Here is a 21,797-nt window from a genome sequence, read left to right as displayed (position 1 = left end):
AAAGTTTTCAAATTCATAAAAACAACTTCAAAAATGCCAAAAACTCTAAAACCATAGGCACACAATAGGTTGCCTATAACGTTTTTCACTCCATACAAATGATTACACACAATACGAGGTGTCTAGGCAACGAGGCAAAGATACATGGCTCACTGAACTTGGTGACAGTAAGTAGACTGCCCAAACTCTTTTCTTTTTCTCTTTTTTTGTTCAAAGCAAAATAACTGAGAGAACAGGGAAGAGTCGAACGAAAAGGAATGGAAAGAAGGGCCTCCAGCCATTCTCTAAACAAAGAAAATCAGGCGAGAGAGGGAGGCAAGGGAGAATTGTATACAGAATTGCAGATGAAAGAGAAATATAGTTCCCCAACAACAACATATCCCAACCCACAATCAATATTAAAAAAAAGAAGCAAAGCCTAACAGAACAACAAATACGAGAAGCAAAGTAGAGGCTACAAGGCGCATATGCAAAAGGAATGGAAAAGCACCTCCTGTTGGCATTTTATGCATCAACATACACAGAAAGCATACCTGAAAGTGTATCTGCTGATGCCACAGAGTGTGCGTGTAGGTGTTTGGCGTTCTCCTCATCCGGTCGACGCCCATGATGAGCCTAGGCCTTAGGTCGGTGGTGAGCAGGACCCTATACAACGTAAACCCGAATGTGGAATTTGGGTAGGATATTGCCATGAATCTCTCATTATCTTCGTAGCAGCCAACCCCCTTATATAATGGAAAAAGAGGCAATACATAACTCCCACCCACTATCTCCCCATTATGTGGTCCACTAATGTGGCCCACTAATGGTGTCAAACCGGGTCACCCAAACAGGTTGGACCCAGATCCGTTATGTCCAACATTCTCCCACTTGACCCATTGACACCAAAAGTGCACTAAATCGAGGTTTATATCGTTATCTTGATTTAATTCTTCATATGGGTTCACATGCTACCCTTTATCACAAGGATGAATCATATGAGTCATGGAGATATGAACACTCCTTTATGAAATGTCATATTCCCATGTACTACACTATAATTCACCTTCAATGCTTAAGCATGTTGAAATTACCTTTATGAATAGGTTAGTCTCTTACCTATTCTATTGGTCCTTTAATATTGTTATTCTGCTATTCTCTCTAACCCATATGAGAAATCTTTTATGCAAAATCAACAATTTACAAAGCCATAGAGAATCAAATGTGATCACATAATGTATTGTCATACATAAAAAGAAATAAAAAAGACCCATCCCCTTTACATGTTGGGAATACAATCCCGATGCTAGCCCTCTATTAAGAGGATCCAGAGTCATTTCCTTTGTCCCAATTGTATCAATACGTACCAGATGATTCTCAGTCCTTTCATTAACAATAAAGTATTTTAACTCTATGCGTCGACACTAGATTGAGCTCTTGTTGTTATTTGAAAAAGACATAGCTGCTTCATTATCACAAAAGATCTTTTATAAGACCCACAATTTTTCAAAAAAAATTGAAATAAAATTCACGAGACATTTTACCGGTAAAAATAGCATTTTCACTCAGAATGCAAAACAAATTAATTTCTACGAACCAGTTATACTTAGGATATTTGTCGCTTTGTGAATATATGCTCAAACACTCTGGAGGTCATAACTTCTTACCAAGATGAAATCAGGAGATTTCTATGAGCCAACTTTCTTAATTACGTTAATATGAAGAGAATGGTGTACTCAGAATTTTTCGGAAAAAAAATGCCGAAAACCCAAAATTTTTGTGGGACCCACAAAAATTTTGGTGGGAACCACAGAAATATTCCTTAGAAAATATCCGGTGGAACCCACAAAATATCCCATGAAAATATCTGGTGGGCCCCACAAGATAAAATATCTCATCTAGATAAGATCAGTGAGTCATCTGGATAAGATCAATGACTCATCTGGATAAGATCAATTACTCATCTGGATAAGATCAGTGGCTCATTTGGATAAGATCAAAGGGAATTTTTGAAAAAGCTATGGACAAAAATGAAAAATCTGAAACTTGGGGCTCAAGTTTCAGAATCTATAAATAGAGGAGCCCTCCCCTTTGAAAAACTCATCTAGCCCTCTCTCTCTCCTCCTTTTCCAAACCTCCCCTACCTAGCCTAGCCCACCTAAGCCTGTCTGACCTGGTCTGAGCCTGCCTGACCTGCTCCTAGCTCACCTGACTTGGTCTGAACCCACTTGACCTGGTCCAAATCCAATTGACTTGACTTGAACCTAGTTGGGTTTGAAGTCAAAGTTAAGATCCTTTTTTATCCAAATTCTGGTTTGGTTTTCTGAACCGAGACTTAGCCTACTTGGGCTGAGTTCGAACCTACTGAACCCAGTTGACTTGGACCGAACCCAGTTTGGTTCCAACCACTTAGGTTGAGCAACTTGACCTGCTTTACCTCTTTCTCAACAAGGTCAACCTCATATGACCTAGTTTGACCTCTCGACGGAAGGATCAAACCTCGTTTGAAGAGTTCGAGCATTCATGAGACGTTTCTTCCGCAATTTGAAGTAAGTTTGCTTCGTTGATCTATCTCTCTCAAGTATTTGTTTGTTTGTATATAGCATATACTTTCGGAAGTAGTATCTGACCCTAGTTCCTGGTTGAGCCCTTTAGGACACTTTAGTGTTCATGCGCTCGCCTCGTAACTATCGTTATATATATATATATATATATATATATATATATATATATATATATATATATATATATATATATATATATATATATATATATATATATATGTTTGAATGCGCAGTATATGTATTCTTAAAAGTGATATCTCGCCTTAGTTTTTGGTTGAGCCCTCTAGGACACTTCGGTGTCCACTCGCTCGCCTTATAACTATCGTTGGATACTGATCTTGGTATATATCATTTGAAAATGGGTTGTCGCGCCTTATATCACCAAGGTTGTGTAATTTACCTTTGTTGTCGCATCGTATAATGCCACAACTTCCTGCTTTCTGCAATTTCTGATTAATTCACTTCCGATTATGCATTTACTTACGTTGTCGCGTAGAAAGACGCCAAGGCACCTGCTTTCTGCAAATATATATATAGAATATTTCATTCAATTACACACCCTGAACAATATATATATGCATTTCCTTTACGCCGCCGTTGTATAAAGCACAGGCTTCTGCTTATATTACATATATGGCGCGTAAATGAGCGTTTAAATGGAGATCAACTTCAAATCGCCAATGTGATTCTCTTACCGCTCCTCGTTCAAGATTCTGCTTGATGAATGAAGCCCCTGTTGAAAAGGCTTTGCTTTTTGGCAAAATGCTCTTTTTGTAAAGACTAAGTCATTTACGTATGGCCTGACTATGGTCCAAGGTTCCAAACAATCTTGATGGATGCAAGGTATGCACAACGGTGCACATCCATTTCTCGAGTTAAGCATAGCGATTTCCCGTCAAAGAGAGAAGATGTCGCTGAAATGGATAAAAGAAACACATGCTTTCTCTGTCAAAGAGAGGAAGTGCTGCTGAAATTTCTGAAGAAGCTAAAAGTAGCTTAGAAAGAACATAGCAGGATACTCCATCATATAGCGGAGTGCTACCCAGTTCATGGAACACCTTCTACGACGTAGAAAAGATCGTTGCACCACTGCCGACTGAGCAGAGTAGGTGCTGACGAAATGGTTGGCAAAAGAGCTGCCAGAACCGATTAAATGGCATAATGATGTCCGTTGTTGGAACGATGTCAGAATGGCTCATCTCCCAAATACCTGTAAGGGCACCTTACTCGTAAGGGCCACTGAGCTAGAGTAGAGGTTGCACTATGACAAGGTTTGGACTCGTTGCATAAAAATACGTCAAACAGTCGATCTGTTTAGATCGAGTCATATGCATGCTCATTGAGAATGGTTATACAACCAGACTCGTAAGGGCCGAAGAGCCAGAGTGTGTTGTTTCCACCCAGAAGAGGTGTGATGCTCGCGATGGCCGCAGTGCCAAGAGCAGTGTTCAACATGCATATGAATAAGACTTAAGGACGCATATACCCCGCGGTTGAAAATCGTGTTAGGGGTATCCGCCTCAGATGATGACTGTGTTAGGGCATACTGAATGGGGTCAGGTATATACTCCCGTAGTGCTGAGACACAGGCTGCCTAAATGACACACAAATATTTGTCCAAGTAATTGTAAGACTGACAGACCTCTTAAGGAATTATGCTCACTGTGGAATAGCAGTGATGGTACAGCCTTGAGTGACATGTATTTTACTTTGGACCTGATAGAGTTCACGATGGCCTCAGTCACTCATGGGTTTTAGGGTCGTGGTTATCCTTAAGATCTAAGGATTGAACCCAACTACTGCAAGTACATGATGCATCCGAATATGGGCCTAGTAGGATTCTTTCGGTTGAAACACACTGCCCTACTATGGATACAGTCAACAAGCCTCTGGGGTATCTAAAATACATAGAATAATCAACCCCCGGAACGTCGAGTTGATGCCCGGACAATTGCTTCGCCTGCGTACCAAGGGTTAAAGAGGTTAAATATCGAAACAATGCATTAGCTTAGGTTCAGCGATGCTTGAATGTATGAGTGGATGACGTTGTTGAGTCAGTCATGCATAACCTTTGTGAAGGTGTCATGATCGGTATACGACTGGACCGACTGAGCAAAGACCCGTGTTGTATCTGCACGACTAAGCGAAGCTTAAAGAGCTGTCCTTAGATGCGTGAGATACAGATATGCCAAGTATGAAAACTTGAGCTAGACATCCCTTTGAGACCTGGAAGAGGTCAAGGCTAAGTCGTGGAGACTTAAGCAGATGTTCAACTCATAGCCCTCAGGACGCTCTTGCGATATACGCTAAGTCATGGAGGCTTGAGCGTCGTTATTGCGAACTGTGACCCTGAATGGTCAACGTCTGTACTTGAGTGTAATGGATGTACGATTGCTTGCTTACCAGACCATCAGTGGTTCTGACCCCGTTTAATGGGGATTTCAGGTGTTGGATCTGCGTTGCGATATGCGGAGCAAGGCAGCATCAAGTTTTAGGGTTTCTCTAGACAAAGTCGTACTGCTTTCTTTTATTGAACCTATATTGTTTTTCCAAGCAGTGATGTTGTAATAAACATATGGTTTTCGATAAAATGGAACACTTTGGTGGTCAATAAGTTGCTTGGCCACATACCTGTAATGTGCTCAGAGTTTTCTAAAACTGACGACTCATTATCGTCTGATTTCGCTGCTAAAAGCTTTTCTAAGTTCCGCTGCAAAGAAAAAAAAAGAAATTCATGAAAATTTTTAACTTAGCTTTGTTTTGAAAATCCGAGGCGTTACATCTTTAGTGGTTTCTCAATAGAGTCCACAATACCAAGACCCATAATGAAGTTTCTTATCCAAATGGCCTGAGATAAAATCTCGTATAAAATTAATAATTTATGTACCAATGGATTTCAGAAATTCATTCACTGTCCTGCAGTGGGAGATGACACTTCAATATTTTGAGCCACTCACGATTGCAAAAAGTAACATGCTAAGAATATTCAAATACTTTCACTTCTTATGGACATTATTTTAATCGCTCTCACTTCTCATAGACAACCTTCAGAATGACTGTTCTATTCTCCGTATGAGTGGAAGATAAATCGCTCTATACAAGATTTATATTGAAACGGTAAATGTGAGACCTCTTATTATTCACCTTTTCTGAGACAAACATAGTTGAGTCATTATCGTTCAACTTTGGTGGAAACGACAAAACTGATAGTTGCTTCATCTCTTCAATTCTCAAGGAATTGACTTCAGTTGGTGAAACTAGCAAATCATGTCATTAGAGACAATTCAACACTGTACCTTTGGGTACGAACATGCTTTATGAGCTGTAAAACACATCTACTATAACACCCTGTGTGAATTTGGAACACAACAACCTACCTTTGGGTAGAATAGTTGTTTTATAAACTCACATACAATCATAATAACGAATCTTAATACGGTTCAAAGAATCCTTAATCAAAACAACTCAGATCACTTTGGTGATAACATAAATCGGTCAATCAAGATCTTTTACCGAAAACATATTCGTATTATAGAGCATGCCCATGCACACATTTTAATGCTTGTATATTCATGACAAGATACACTTCATATAAAGTAATATGAGTTCATGCTTCCACTTATATGCATAAACTAATTTTAATGATAAAATGTCATGAATTTAGTCATAATTCATGCTTAATGCTTAAAACCATCATGCATGACTTAACCAACATGGAACACATAAATTAATATGCATAAGTCATGCTTTCTATACAATAAACACTTTATAAAGCATGAAAAATAATAAAAAACAAACTCATATGGGTAAAACCTGGAGCCTTCAAGCAGGAACCAGTCTGAAACGGCCCCGAACCGGTCTGAAAAGGGTCCAAACTGGTTTTAAACTTTATGAACTGGTATCAAATATGAACAAAAGTTCATAAAAACCCTATAACCATATGCCAAAATCCTTGTATCTTCATATATTCATGAAAATATGGTCTTGGCATCTCAGAACCAGAGAAAAATCGAAAGGAACCGGTCAAAAATGGCTCTGAACCGATCCCAGAAAGGGTCGGATCAGTTCTTGATCTTGTTCAGGCCAAATAGTGTCTGGATTCTACAGTAGCACGGATCCAATCTGATCCAAATAGGATCTGGGTCTAACCTAGTCTGAACTGAACCCGGGCCTGACCCAGTCTGAATTGGACCCGGGTCTGACCTCGTCCGAAATGGACCCGGGTCTGACCTCGTCCGAAATGGACCCGAGTCTGACCCGATCCTAAATGGATCCAGGTCTGAAATGGACTTGGGTCTGACTCGATCCATAATGGAACCAAATGGGACTCGGGTTTGACCCGGTCCATAATGGAACCAAATGGAACCCGGGTCTGACTCAGTCTGAAATGGACCCCGGGGCTGACCCGATCCAAACAATGCTCGGGACTGACCCGGTCCGAAAAGGACACGGGTCTAGCCTGGATCAGAACCAAACCTGGAACCATTATGGGTGTGGGTCCAATCCAATAAAAATGGCAGACCCGATCCACCCTAAATGGGTTTGGATTGGGCCTGTTACCGGGTCATATAGTCGGACCCGGTCCGATTCCACTGTTAAAATGAAACAAAAACCTGAGGGATTCTCTTTGCATTTTTCTGAGAAATCGAAAGGGTTTCTCCCCTTCGTCGCCCCATGGTGACCCACGTCGGTGCCCAACCAACGACGATCACCTCCCCCGACGACGCTTGCAGGTGACAACCCCAGCGACAACCCGAAAACAGGTAAGGGTTTGATTTTTTTTAATAACTATCACCGGAGCTTTCGGTAAACCGACGATGCCGTCGGGCAGCCAGCAACGCTGACGAGGCTGACACTGCTCCTTCACCTCCCCGACAAAAAAACACCTGCCAAAATCCCCAACTCGACGACTGAAGTGTTTTGGTGAAAAGGGGTTTTTTCAACCCTGCTTTTTTCGGCGACCAGCGCAACAGGTAAGGAGTTTGCCGCACTTCGTCGACAATCCAGCGGTTCGACAAAACCCCCTCCCCTGGCGACATTCCGCGATAATCCCGACGCCGTCAGACTACCCTGCTACCCAACGACGCAGGTTAAACCCTCAACCCTCTGCATATTATTTTTTTATAGAGGGTCGCCTGAGCCAACGACTGTCGGGAATGGCAATAGTTGTTGTCGTCCGGCAACCAACGTCACCCCATGGCGACAGTCGGTCACCGACTAGAATGGCGACAGTCGGTCACCGACTAGAATGGCTCTATCGCTGGTGAAGGTTGTCGCCCCATGACGACAGTCTGCCGGAAACGTTGTCGCCTCATGGCGACAGTTTGCCATGAATAACAGTCGCCTCTTGGTGACTATCGTCGTCAACCTGCAACTTAAGTCGCCCCACGACGACAGTTGCAGCAAAATGCTGGAAGGCCCTATGCGCCCGCCCGCACGACGGAATGTGTGGGACATAGTGGGCCCATAACCCAATGTTGGCATTTTCTGCATCAACATACACAAAAAGCATACTTGTAAGTGTGTCTGTTGATGCCATAGAGTGTGTGTGCAGGTGTTCAACATTCTTCTCATACAATCGACGCCCACGATGAGCCCAGGCCTTAGGTTGATGGTAAGTAGGACCCTATACCACGTAAACCCGAATGTGGAATTTGGGTAGGCTATTGCCATGAATCTCTCGTCATCTTCGTAGCAGCCAACCCCCTTATATAAGGGGAAAAGAGACAGTTACGTACGTAACGTGGCCCACTAATGGTGTCAAACCGGGTCACCCAAAAGGGTTGGACCTAAATCCGTTATGTCCAACTAGCGAATGATAGTGAAAACCTTGAAGGAAAGAAAGAGTGTTTCTCCCGTTCACACGTGATCAAACAAGAAAAATAAAGACCAAAAGGATGATTTGGACAAAACAAAATCAATTTCTCGACCGATTCATAGGATTTCAAGGAATTCTGGGTCAAGATTAAAGTTAACCCACAATGCTGCAAAAGGGATAGAACCATCATCAGGTGTTACTCCCTTTACATATGATTGAAACAGAAGGAGAACGCCTTAGAAACTAATCAGTGAAGAAAATCCCCCGGGAAAATTCAGAGCTTGATCGAAAATTATGGGGTTCTTTTATTTTCCTTTCCTTTTGGTTATTGATCATACTGAGGCACTCGAGCAAAATAGGGTCACAGACAAAAACTTGGGTCAGAGTTGATTTTCCACCTTTCGAGTGAAGGATTAGTATTGAATAAAAGATGAAATGGGTTTTATGGTTTTCGCTAGATCATCTTCTACATGAGAACCGTTGTCGGGTTAATCTCCTTCTCCTACGATATCTCATCAACACACACAGATCTTTACTTGGATAGATGATGGTTGATAATGGGGTGCCCACCTGCAACGACAAAGAGAGAGAGAGGTATTCGGCTGAGAAGCAAAGAGAGAGGGTGGGCAGTATAGCTGGGGTTTAGAAAAGAAAGAGGAAGATAGGGGTCGGGTGCCCTAGCGGGTCCCACCCAGCTCGACCTCTCTAGGGTCTTGTGTGCACAAGGGTGTTGGGTTCGGATCAGGTCCAGTTCCCACCCAAATCACAACACATAAAACCCAAAAGAAATACAAATAGAATAACTAATTATATAACAGTTAGTTAGTTTAGACATAATTAAAAGTTAAAAATCAATATTCCCATGAACATTTAAGTCTAAGAAAATCCAATTTATCTATTGGATCGGATCGACCCATTGGGTTCGAACCCACTTGGACATCGAGCCCATATTGAAAATCCAATTACATTTTAAATCTTTTGAAATGAGTTTATAACTCTAAAAAAAATCCCTATTAAAATATTGTTTAATGCCAATATTTTAAATAACCAATACATCAAAATAAAATGGCCGATTAAATATTATTTGACCAAAATGCTCCTGTGATAAAAATCCAAGATGTGATACTACATGCATCTAGTTAATTAAAATAAAATGTTAATTAGCTTTTAATTAATTGTAAATGCTATCATAACTATTTTTAATCATTAAATAATTGTAAGAAATGAGAAAATGCTATATAATTCACAAAAATGCTAATTATGTGCAAAATTAGTCAGAAAATGGCACAAAGCCTAAAATTCATCAAAAAAAGAATCTAAATCCTTCGAAATGATTTCCAATATGACTACAAAGATGTTTGTTTTATTTATTTATAATTCTCAAAATTCACAGGTTTTACAAATCTACATCTCAATTAACCAATTAATTCTAGTATGTGGGGTCCACTGGGGACCAAAGAAAGAAATACCATCTAATTCATTTTGTTTATATAAGCTACTTAGGTAGTTGCCCGATGTGAAGAATACTACTCCTACCCCCTAAATTTGCTTTTCAATATATATATATATATAAGAACTGAACATATTAGGCCCATTTCTCGTTTTGCCCTGTTCTTCCCTATAAGTTTTAAGTGTTATATGATAGATCTAAACTGTTAGATGTGTTTAGCATGATCTATTTAGTGAGAATGACTCTTGGATCATGTTTTTTTATGAAAAAACATGTTTTTATGAGCCAAAAAAAATTGGTACCTTCGTAGCCATTGATTTTGGATCACCGAAAAAAACTATATACAGGTCAGATTCTGGCGATCCAAAATCTAGTTCGCACTAAACAAAACCTATAGATCTCATCTACAGAGTTAGACGCGAGAAAAAAAATACTTAAAACTACTATTTTTGAATGGGCCTAACGAATCTTAACGAAAAAGAGGGTCTAAGGAATGCATTAGAGAGAAAGGGAGTCAAAGTAACGTGCAGCTGTTGTGGTGTGAGATGCAAGTAAAGGGGGATGTCCCGCCTAAGATAGGCCTTTCTCTCCATGAGTGTAGGGACCCACTCCTAGCTATACCCTCTAAGAAGATTGGCAAGTGGGCCGCCCACCCTCCATCCGGGGGATTAGGACTGTAGATTTGAGAGTGATCTAGTATCACAAAATCATGTGGTGGGCCTAAAGGCGTGCATGCCTTGGGTCACTTTGTCATAACTTTTGTCATAAGCTTGGTGGGTCTATAGAAGCACCCTCACTTGCAATGTATATGGAAAAGTTAAAGGATTGAAGGGCAGGAGAAAGGACTGCAAGCTTTCATCAAGAGAGCAAGGAGACCACTCTTATTACTTGAGGCAGAGTGTGTAGCCTATTTGACTCCTTGGGGAAACCCATCATGACCCATTAATTGTATTGAGGAGAAGCCAAGCTAAGCAGATAGCTTGTGCTTGGGTTGCCTTCTTTTGATAATGAAAGTATGTCAACCTCTGAAAAACAGAAAAGTCAATTGCTTTTTTCTGCCCTCCTACTTTCCCCACATTCTGCAAAGAACAAAGATAATGGAGAGACTTGGGAGGGAAGGGAGAAAAGGACAATAATTGGTTGGGGCTGATTTGACCCTTGACACTTCTAGGGTTTTTAGGATTCTAGGGTTTTTGCTAGGATTGGTACTCATCATACTTTGGTTGGATGTTGCCAATGATCACACACTGTGGTTTGTCCTTTAATTTGAAGTTTCTCTCAAGATTTCATATTGATTTTCTGGTTGCTTTCTTCCTTGGATAAAGAAAACTAACTATTCAATTATGCTATGTGCTTCCCCAAGTTATGCTTAGACACAGGGGCGTAGCTAGGATTCGGGTGCAGCGCCCCCGAAAAATTTTTTGTATGGGGGGGGGCAAACAGGGGTGTAGGGAAAAAAAAAATATTTGTGCCATAGTCGGGGGGGGGGGGGGGGGGGTTCGGGTGCAGCGCCCCCGAAAAAAATTTTTTTGAGATAAAATAAAAAATGGCTACAATTATTAATAAAAATCTATTTCATATGGCAAATCAAACAATTTGCTGCAGTCAGGGCTGGGCTAGGACTGGGCTACAAAAATGGATAAAAATTTATTTCATATGGAATCAGGGTTGGGCTAGGACTGGGCTTTTAAAAAAAACAAAAAAAATTAATTGTTTCGGGAGGCAGGCCCCTAGCTACGCCCTTGCTTAGACATATACCAAAATTTTGAGGGAGAAGGAGATAGAAGTCAAATAGTTGTAGGCTTTGTGTGGGTCTAAATTCATGTCCAATATGAGCCAACGACGAAGAAAAATTGGGTCTAGTTTCATACTCACCTAACAAAGGCACTTTGACCAAGGTTACCAGACCAAGAGGCAGAAGCGAAAAGCAATGAATCAATTTAAAAGCAAAATATGAATAAAAGAAGCAGTGATTTCAGATCAAATGTGAAGCGAAATACAAATCAAAGAAGAAAAAATAAAAAGTAAAATAAAAAAAATTATTCTTAAATTCTATAATTTTACAGTGTAAGAATTAAATTCTTCTCAAACTCTAAAAATGATAGTTGCTAATTTAAAAAAAGTACATGAGAAGTGTGTGGGAAGCATGAAAGACGCATATGAAAAACATAAAAAAAAATGTGAGAGAAGCATATAAGAATCATATAAGGAAGCAAGAAAGAAACACGTGAGAAGCATAAGAGAAGCCTGAGAGAATTGAGATTCCTATTAAGTTTTGAAAGCGAGGAGTTTCGTGCTTTCGAAAGGAGTTTTGAGGAAGCACGCTTCCCACCTATTTATGAAGCTTCTGGCTCTGATTCTAACTCACATGGCGGGTCCATCCTCAGTCTTGGCAGCAAAATGTGGTATGGTATATGTGTGTTGCCAATGGAATTAATTCCAACCCCAGACTGATTTCCAAGCAGAAGATAGAAGGCATAGTGGGTTGGTAGGGTCTAAGCCCACTCTCAGACCTGGACCCTTTCTGCGTGTAAATGACCTGGATTAAACTGGGACTTACTGCCACTCAAACATGCAAGCTTTTGATTGAAACAATTATTCCACATTGGATCTGGTCCTCAAACAGACTTGATTCATCTGTGTTCTTGAATAGCGCTGGAAATAGGTTCAAATGCGCACCGATGTGCTTGATATTGGCAGTATAATTTTTTGGATCAGGTAATTAAGAAGGTGCCCACAAAACACTTGGATCCAGTCTGGGTATTTCTAATGCAGAAACCTGGTCCAGTCCATTTTAGATGATTTTTTTTTGGGATAAAACAATTAGGTCATTATGCTCCATCAAAGACCGTGGATTTACCCATTTCCCCACCAAGCAAGTGGGTACATTTATAATATTTTTCAAAAACTGATAAAAACCCAAAAAAAAAAAAAAGAAATTTATTGTGATACTAACTTTTTCAACTTTTTAGACATTTCATACTCCGTAATTTTCTCTGTTTCTCCTATATTTTGAACTTTTATATATTCTGATGTTTCCCCAAGTTTATATTTCCGAGAAAAACAATTGTTAAAATTTCTCATGAACTTTTTCCTAACTGAGAAAATCTTGTTGTTGGTATTGGCGACATTATTGAGCAAGTGAACAGTTCAAAACATTGTCTTTGTTTTTTCTTCTAAAAATTTGGGCCCAATCCACATAGAAACAAGAGAGCAACCAGTTTGAAATGGCTCAAAAAAAAAAAAAGGAATCCTGAGGCTTTTGCATGCCTAGCAACATTGGTGAAAGCAAGTGGTTGGTGTCCTTCATTTTATCTCCCTTTTACTCTTTTTGTGTGTTTTGCATCTAGGAGGCAGCAGGGAATGTCCTCAGGACCACACCAACACCTTTTTAGAGAATTGACAAAATACCTTCCCAGAGTACTTGGGGACCTGCAGGATTCTTTTCCTGAGCTTTGCAACTGTAGAGAGAGAGAGAGAGAGAGAGAGAGACCAACATCATTACATTTTGAACACTAAATTTTGACATGTCTAGCTCTTTTCATAGGCCATGGATTTCATGAAGATAGTTTAGCATTAGATCTCCCAGATGAGTAACAAACCATGTACATGTTTGACTCGTTACAACATGACATGGGAAAGTTGTAGACAAAAACTTGAAAAAAAATGCAGATCGTATTTTCATATGGATGAAGCTCAGGCTGGTGTGAACTGGACTTGGAGTATGATACTTAATTTGGCTGATATCTGTATTAAAGATGAAAAGAACAGAAGTGGATCTTAAGTTAAACCAGGATTATGGCTGGTAAACGAGCCAAATGAACTGAACATAAGGTGTTCAAGCTGGGCTCAATTTTGTGCTAAGTCGATAAAGGCTCAAACTTATGGCGAGTTCAAACTAAAAGAGCTGAGTTCAAGCTGGCTTGTTTACATAAAAGGTATATAGTTTCAAAACAGGAAGTATTAGACCTAACCTCCCCACCGCCACCCCCCCCACCACACACACACACACCAAAAAAAAAGTATTAGGATTTGAACTGCAGACATATTGAGACAAGCTCAGACTGATGTGATATACAGTGTCATAAGTTGAGTCAAGCCGAGCACTTGGTGTTCATGCTTGGCTTGTGACGTGAGCATATTTTACGAGTTCGAATGAGCTCTTTATGTTCGTGTACTTTCAGCCCTAACCATGATATAATTAAATGTTTTTAAAGAAAAATATGGTTCTTAAATGTCATTAGATGCACCCTTTGGTCATTATGCTTTTGATTAGCAATGTAGAGAAACCAATTTCATAATTGTGCCTGTTTTCTTAAGCGTATAAGATAAACTTAAAATTGCAAACAGTAATTATGCGAGGAACCAATGTAGTTGAGATTGGTCAATCACGACTCAATGAAGTTGATGTGATGATGAAGTTTTGCTATCTGGGAAATAAGTCTTAGTACCAAACTTGGTGGACTTGAGGTCAGACTGCACTAGACCTTCCTCAGTTTGGAGTGTTGGCAGAAAGTGTGTTCTTGTTTTTGTAGAAATTTCAAATTACTCTTTTAAAGAAATCAAAACCATTTATGTGATAGTGCCAGCTCCTGGGAATCTCTCTCTCTCTCTCTCTCTCTCTCTCTCTCTCTCTCTCTCTCTCTCTCTCTAAAGAACTACAATGAACCTTTCAGCTGGGACAGAAATACATGATTGATGAGTGAAAAAGAAAAGGTGCACCATCCTGTCTGTCCAAATTTTTCTGTGAACAGCAATGATGCGTGGGAATGACCTACAGTGCCGCAGGGACATACCATTTTGGCCATGCGTTCCTAGTGACACAGATACTGACAGTTACTGACATTACTTTAATATGTTCTAATATTTTTATGAAAATATAATTTTGAATATTAAAATACCAAAATTAGGCTTTATTGATTAAAAAAAAAACATGTTCTCATGTCTTATTTTACACAAAAAAATCCAGTTTGCGAGTCGGACCTGAATCATTGTGACATAGATGACCACTTAGGGCTTGTAGAACCAGGTGAAACACTAAAATTTCTGATTTCGCGGATAAGTACATTAGGTTTGGCCTATTCAAAAGAGAATCCAGTGCTTCTTGATCATGTTGAATAGGACAAACCAACCTCTATCGATATCTTTGCTTAGGAACAAAATAACTAGAATTAAGCAATTCATAAAAACAAAAGAATTAAGCTCAGTCAACTGTAATGCATATCATGCATGTATAAGATATTTCAATTAAGAAGATTTAGCCTCCTGAGAAGAAGGGCAAGGTCTATCTGTTTTATTTTATCCAGTCAAACTAATGATTGTGGCTTTTGCATTTCTAATATTATAACATGAGGGTGTTACTGGCCCACTTATATGGGGCCTAAGTTTTTGTTGCTCGAGACCTATGTGACTTTTCTTTGATTTTTTTCTTTATCTTCCACAGTATATGGCTCTTTTTGAAGAGAAATTGTAAAGAATAATAAGACCTTATCAACTTCCTTTTACAAGTCGGCCTCAATTGAAAAATATCCACACATATAGCACAGCCTTGCAATCAAAGAGTTTTTTAACCCTAAGATACCAAACATGACACTTTTGTATTATATAAATGATAAAACTAAATAAATTGCATCAGTCTGCATAATTATTTTATGCTGGTTGTACGGGACACCATCAAATGTGCTTCCTTTTTTTTATCTTTTCTTTTTTTAAGTAGCATGGCTCTCTTTGGCAGCATTTTAATGATCAGTCCTTCTTGAACAAGCATAGGGCATGTTTGTGTGTCACATAAAGTCAGGGCTTTCTGCATAAATACACAGAGCCCCATGCGTTTCTCTGGGCCCCACTGTGGCCACAGAAACAGTAGAACTTCTTTTCTCAAGGAAAAAGGCGACACAAACAGAGAAACCTCTTTTCTCAAGGCAAAAAGTTTCAAGGAAAGGACACCCTTTCCTCTGAAAAGTTTCCCGTTGGGAAGAGGGGAGGTCCGACTTTGTTTTAGCAGACGACGCTTCTGCAGCAGACAAACACACCCTATGGTGCTCATCCATTCTTTCGACACCAAATTTCAAGAAAATAAAGCCATGTTCTTTTTCCAACTTAAACTGACTACTACCAACAGGGCTCCCCATGGTTAGTAGGTGCTGTCAGTGCACGTCTTCTTGTGGTGGGACATTGCAGGTTCAAAACCCCAGTGCGGTACTAATGAATAATAACTGGTGGGGTCTTGCCTATACACTTTTTTTTGGTACATCTCAAACTTCACAACTTTCGTTTGGAAACGTGTACAAGTATCATTTAAAGATGGCATTACCTTTTTGTTTTTTAATGAGATCTTAAAAGAAACAGAGGGTTAATCAATAATGGTGAAGGAGCCAAACAAGGTGTTTAAGCTTGGTTGAATTTTATGATGAGTCCAATCCAACTCAAACTTAAAATGAACACGCGTTAAACAAGTCGAGCTCGAGCTAGCTCATTAATTATACATTATTTTAGTTGAAAATAATGAAAATTGAACTGTAAACCTATTGAATCAAAGCCCAAACTTATTCATTTACAAAACAAATACATTGTTTCAAAGTTGTAAGCAATAGGATTTGAAATTTAAGCTTATTGTTTGCACACCAAACACTTCAATCATGTTTGCTCTATGATGTAAAATACATTTAAGTATATTCGTTGATAGTTAGCGTGCTTATATAAGCTTGGTTGAGTCAAATACTCGATATTCAGGTTCAGCCTGCCCAATTTATTTCATGAGTTTTAACAAGTCAATCCATGAGCAGCTTGTCTAGTTTTCGAGCCCTATTGTTGCCGAACTTGATTAGTGTTCTCTCACCGCTTGCAATACCTCCTTCGTTACCTATTGTTGGGATTTGGGTGTTTCTTCAAAGATTGCCTCATTCATCTTCCTTCATAACATCCACACTACTACATGGAAGGTAATGTCCTAGCTTACTTGAATCTGTTTGAATTTCCTCCATTTCCATCTGATCAAGTCATCCTTTACATTTGTGCCTGGCTTCCAATGTCTTCCAAATAGGTTAGAAACCAATTTTCATATATGATTTTCCCAAAGGCACTGTAGAAATAAGTGACTATCAGTTTCCTCCTCTTTTTTGCAAAAGATACACCTACTAGGCATATAAAATATTCCAAACTTTTGTAACCTCTTCTCAGTGAGCAACTTACCCCCATAGCTAACCTTAAAGTGATAGAAGCTCTTGGGAGGAGCCTTGTTATTCCATACCTTCTTAAAAATTTGATTTGACTGCCCTTTCTTTCTTACCATCTTCCACATTTTTCATCAAATATATATGTTCCTGCCAGTTTCCAATGAAACTTGTCTTATTTCCCTGGTTGTCATTCTTGCCTCTCAACCTTCCTCTTGATATCTGGGGAATGGGTACCCTTTCATCCACTAGTCTTATAGTGGGGTGAGTGGCTCTATCTATGACATCCCCAAGCTGAATATTAGGAAGGAAAGTGTACAAAATTTGTTGAGAATTGAAATGCATGCAGCTGCTGAATGATGCCCCCCCTTGGCATTCAAGGATCAAACCAAAATTCAATAAATCTTTCTCCAACCTCTCATCTAACACCCTCCATTATAGCCAAAGCACCAATTTGGCATCCCTTCCAACCATAAGACATGCACTGGTTATTCTTGGCCATCCACATGGATTCTTTTTTCAAATATTTTTCTCTAACGAGTAAAATCCAAGTAGTAGTTTGTATAACATCCATCCAATTTAGAAAATAGCAGCACTGTTTACTCCTTCCATGCTTTTGATTTCTAGTCCCCCTTTTGATTTGGGTTTGCAAGCTTGATCCCAATTCAGAAGATGAGAGTGCTTGTATGAGTCATCATCAAGCCATAAGAATTTTTGAGTGATCGATTCGATCTCATCAATAATAACCATGTGAAGTCTAAAACAACTCATCCAATACAAGGAAAAAGAAAGTAAGACTGACTTGATTAAGATTATTCTGGCTGCCATATATAGAGAGGAGCTTTCCATTTATGGTCTTTAACTTTGCCCATAATTTACTAATTAACTTCTTACACATCCTCTATCTAAGTGCACCTTTGAAAAAAGGGAGACCCAAATAGGTAACATGTAAGGTTTTTACTTGCCACCCACTCCATTGAAGGATTTGATTAGCCCTTAGGATTGAAAGGTTGAAATGGATAAAAATAGATTCTTCTTTGCTAACCTGGAATCCTAAACACTCTCTCAAATTTCTCCATCATGGCAAGAAAGTTCTTTATAGAGTTGTTGTGGTCCTTTAGGAAGAAAATAGCATCATTAGCATAGCAATTGTGATGCCACTCAAATTCCTTCACCTTAATTGGGCTTATCTTCCTTTTTCTTTCTTCCTGCAACATGTATCTAGATAGTCGTTCCATTACCATTAGAAAGAGGTAGAGTGACATTGGGTCCCCTTGTTGCTTGATAAGGGGGAGTTAGTCTCCTCATTAATAATAGAAGTCAACTGCGAAGTTGAGACACACTTCATGATGATTGCAATCCAGCTTTTTGCAAAACCAAAGTGTCTTAGGGTATCTTCAAAAAATTTCTACCCTATTTTATCATATATGCTTTAGCTAAATCCGTTTTGAACATTACACTATTCTTTTTCCCAATTTTCATAGAGTTGATCATCTCATGGGCTAACAAAATGCTATATTGAATAGTCCTTAATTTAAAAAAGGCTCTATGGTTGCAACTCATTATTCTTTCCAATATCCTTTCACCACAATTTTAGTTATGATCTTATATACAAAATTGCACATGCTAATCGGTCTAAATTGATTGAACTTGTTTGCCCCCTCCACCTTCTGGATTAGAATTACATTGGTATGGTTAACTCTCTTTAAGTAGTTTCCTGGTCCTAAAGAAATTCATCACAGCTCAGCATGCATCACTACCCACAATGTTCCAATATCTCTGGAAGAAAACTCCTGAAAACCCTTATGGACCCAGAGCACTATCAGGATCAAGTTCGAACACTGCTTGTTTCATTTCATTTTTCTTAACCTCTGTTTTCATCATCGAGTTTTCTCCTTCTGTCAATTTTCGCTCTACGTACTAGCCCTTCTAGCTCTTCGATGGAGGGAGTTTCTCCTTTAAATACGTCGGAGAAGTGTGCGACTGCTTCTCTTTTGATACCCTCTTTTCCTTTAACTTCTAGCTCATCTTCTTAACTATAACAAGTATGTTTTTTCTCATTATATTCTTATTCACCGGAGCATGAAAAAAGCGAGTGTTGCGGTCTCCTAATTCTTTGAGCCACATATATCTTGACTTTTGTTTCTGCACATCCTCTTCCATTTGGTGTAAGAGTTAGAGTTCGTCACGTAAATATAATTCTTTTCTGATTTTTTCTGAACCTCTTGTTTCTGCCTCTATTTGATATGCCTCACTCCTCACCAATTGTCTCGATTCTAGATAGAATGTGACCAATATTGTTCTTCGCCCATGTTTTTTGACCTTATTTAATTGCTTCCAACTTAGTTGTCAATCTGTACATCGGGAATCCTCGCACTCTTCTTTCCCAGCATGATTTCACATCTTTGTATCCTTCTTTAAGGGTTCAAAATCTAAAGAACTTGAAGGATGATGCTACTTGGCATCTCAACTTGCTGAATAAAAGGAGCCCATTATGGTATGACATGGCTCATGGCAAGACTCTCATCGCAGCGTAGGGAAGTCTATTAATCCAACAATCATTTACCAAAACCTTATCCAGTCGGCACACTCGAACTTGAGCTCCCTCCATTTTGCCATGTAAATTAAGGACCTGAATGCTCTACCTTAGTTCGCAATGCTGGATATATCATCTCATTAAATTTCTGAGAGTCTGAATGTCCTATCTGAGATCCTCTTACTTCCTCTATTTCCCTGGTAGTATTCCAATCGCCAAGAACCACCAACAGCTCCTCTCTATGTTCTAGCTAGTAATTCTCACATTGGCATTCTTTGACTCGCATCATTTTGGCCATAAACTCCTGTGACCTGAAAGAAACTCCTGTAACCCGAGAACAGTCTTCACTTGGTACCATCCTTCTTCCTCCAATTGTGGCACCTCCTCTACTGCCTGCGGCCTATCCCAACATCGATCCAATGTATACATGATGGCCCCATAGTGACCGCAATATCGAATGTTGGTTTCATAGATAATCTCTTGTTGAAGAAAAAGGCATCCATTTTTCGATCTCAAACTCGACGAAAGGAACAAGCCGGACGTCAAACGACACTTCAAGTTAATTTCACGCAGGTGTATTGTAGTCTTTCCTTCGTTCTCGTAAAGTAATCAACTTTCACCTACTCTCCTCCCAGAGTTGTCGCTATGCCCTCAAAGATATATGTCGACCAGAGCTCGACCGAGAGTTTCGGCAACCGGATCCATATGGTAACCGCTGTGCGAACCTCCAACTTCAACGGCATTCTTGGCTTCCATGGGTTGGTAACTAGGGTGTGCCCCACCACTCGCCACACCTCCTTCTTGGTAATCTGTCACAGTTGTTCTTCGTTACCTGTCCTGACGAGAAATAGGTCATCTTTGAGTGTCGAGTACGTGATCCCCCTGATGTGCACCCATCGACTCTTGAGTGCTTCAATCATGGACCTAGATTCCATTCGCACCCAGGAAGCCTGCTAACACCGTTAGACTCATGGGCTCCAACAACTGACCTTACCTCCCCACCGGAATCCTGAACTGTGGCCGGTTGTTGTTCTGGCTTGTCTGCAACACTTTCAAAGTTTGCATCATGTGAACTTTCTCCTTAGCTATCATAGTTGCCCATGAGTGAGTCTGCCCTGGTCCAGTTTGGTTCACATCCGAGTTTTCAATCCTGTTTAGTTCTGCTCTCTCTATAGTTCCCATGTCCGGTTTTGGCCCTTCCTTCGCCCCCACCAGACCCTTCTACTTGCATACCCTCCATTATCAGTCGTCTATGGATCATTCAGTAGGTGAATTTTTGGGTGTTTGCTTAATCTTAATCTTAACTCACACGTACATTTACTGTATCTTAATAGAAAACATGAATGAGATTAAACATTTTTCATGTTTAGATGTGTTTTAGAGCAAAAAAAAAAATCTATGGCTGATGTGTGCTAACGCTTGATGAAATAAAAATAAAAACTTTCCATTTATTTATTTATTTACTTTTGATAGGCAATCTTGGGTTAGGCAGACCCCCACGAGTTATAAATGTACCCACCCAACACAAGGTGACGTGCACTAACAGCTCCTACCAAACAAGTGGAGCTTTGGTTGGTTTTTGGTAAATAAGTAATGATAAACACATTTATCAGTTTGCATTAAGAAAAAAAAAATACCCGCAACAATGTTTTCTGCAAGTGTTTGGGATTTTCATGACATAAAACTGTCTAGCTAGAAGCTACTAATTTGCCTTGGCTTTTCATTGCCATGTTTCAGTGGCACCAAAACTAGAATAGCAAGAGGACACTTGGCTTTTCTACTAATACCAATTACCAAGAAAACTATGAAACCAGAAACTTTCGGTGGCACTCTAGCATGCACTAACATTCTAAAATCACTCACCTTCAATTTTTTATCTTTCGAGTAATCTTCACGCAACCTTTTTCATCTGAACTTTCCATCTTCCTTTGTCAATATAATTAATGTAACCTTTTGTTAGTAGAATGCACCCTTGATTGCCTGTGAGAATCAAAGCAACAGCCTAGTTATATAACAACTTTTACTAAGTTCATCCTTTACACATCAACCATATACATAGAAAAAGGGGAAACAAGAATCACTTTTGCTATCACCATCCGTATCAAAAGATGGATGGGGATCAACATGGTGGGCTCCTCAGATCTATCCATGCTCATGCTGAGTGGTGTCAACTTTTATTGATCATTTATGTCTCATATTTCTGTCAATCAATACCCACCTCACTCATAGGGGCGCAGATCAGGTCATGCTGAACATGAGCGTTTTTGCTCATGTGGAC

Source organism: Nuphar pumila, chromosome 6, assembly GCF_984573655.1.
Source record: "Nuphar pumila chromosome 6, dmNupPumi1.hap1.1, whole genome shotgun sequence".
Lineage (NCBI taxonomy): Eukaryota > Viridiplantae > Streptophyta > Magnoliopsida > Nymphaeales > Nymphaeaceae > Nuphar > Nuphar pumila.
This window is presented reverse-complemented; position numbering follows the sequence as displayed.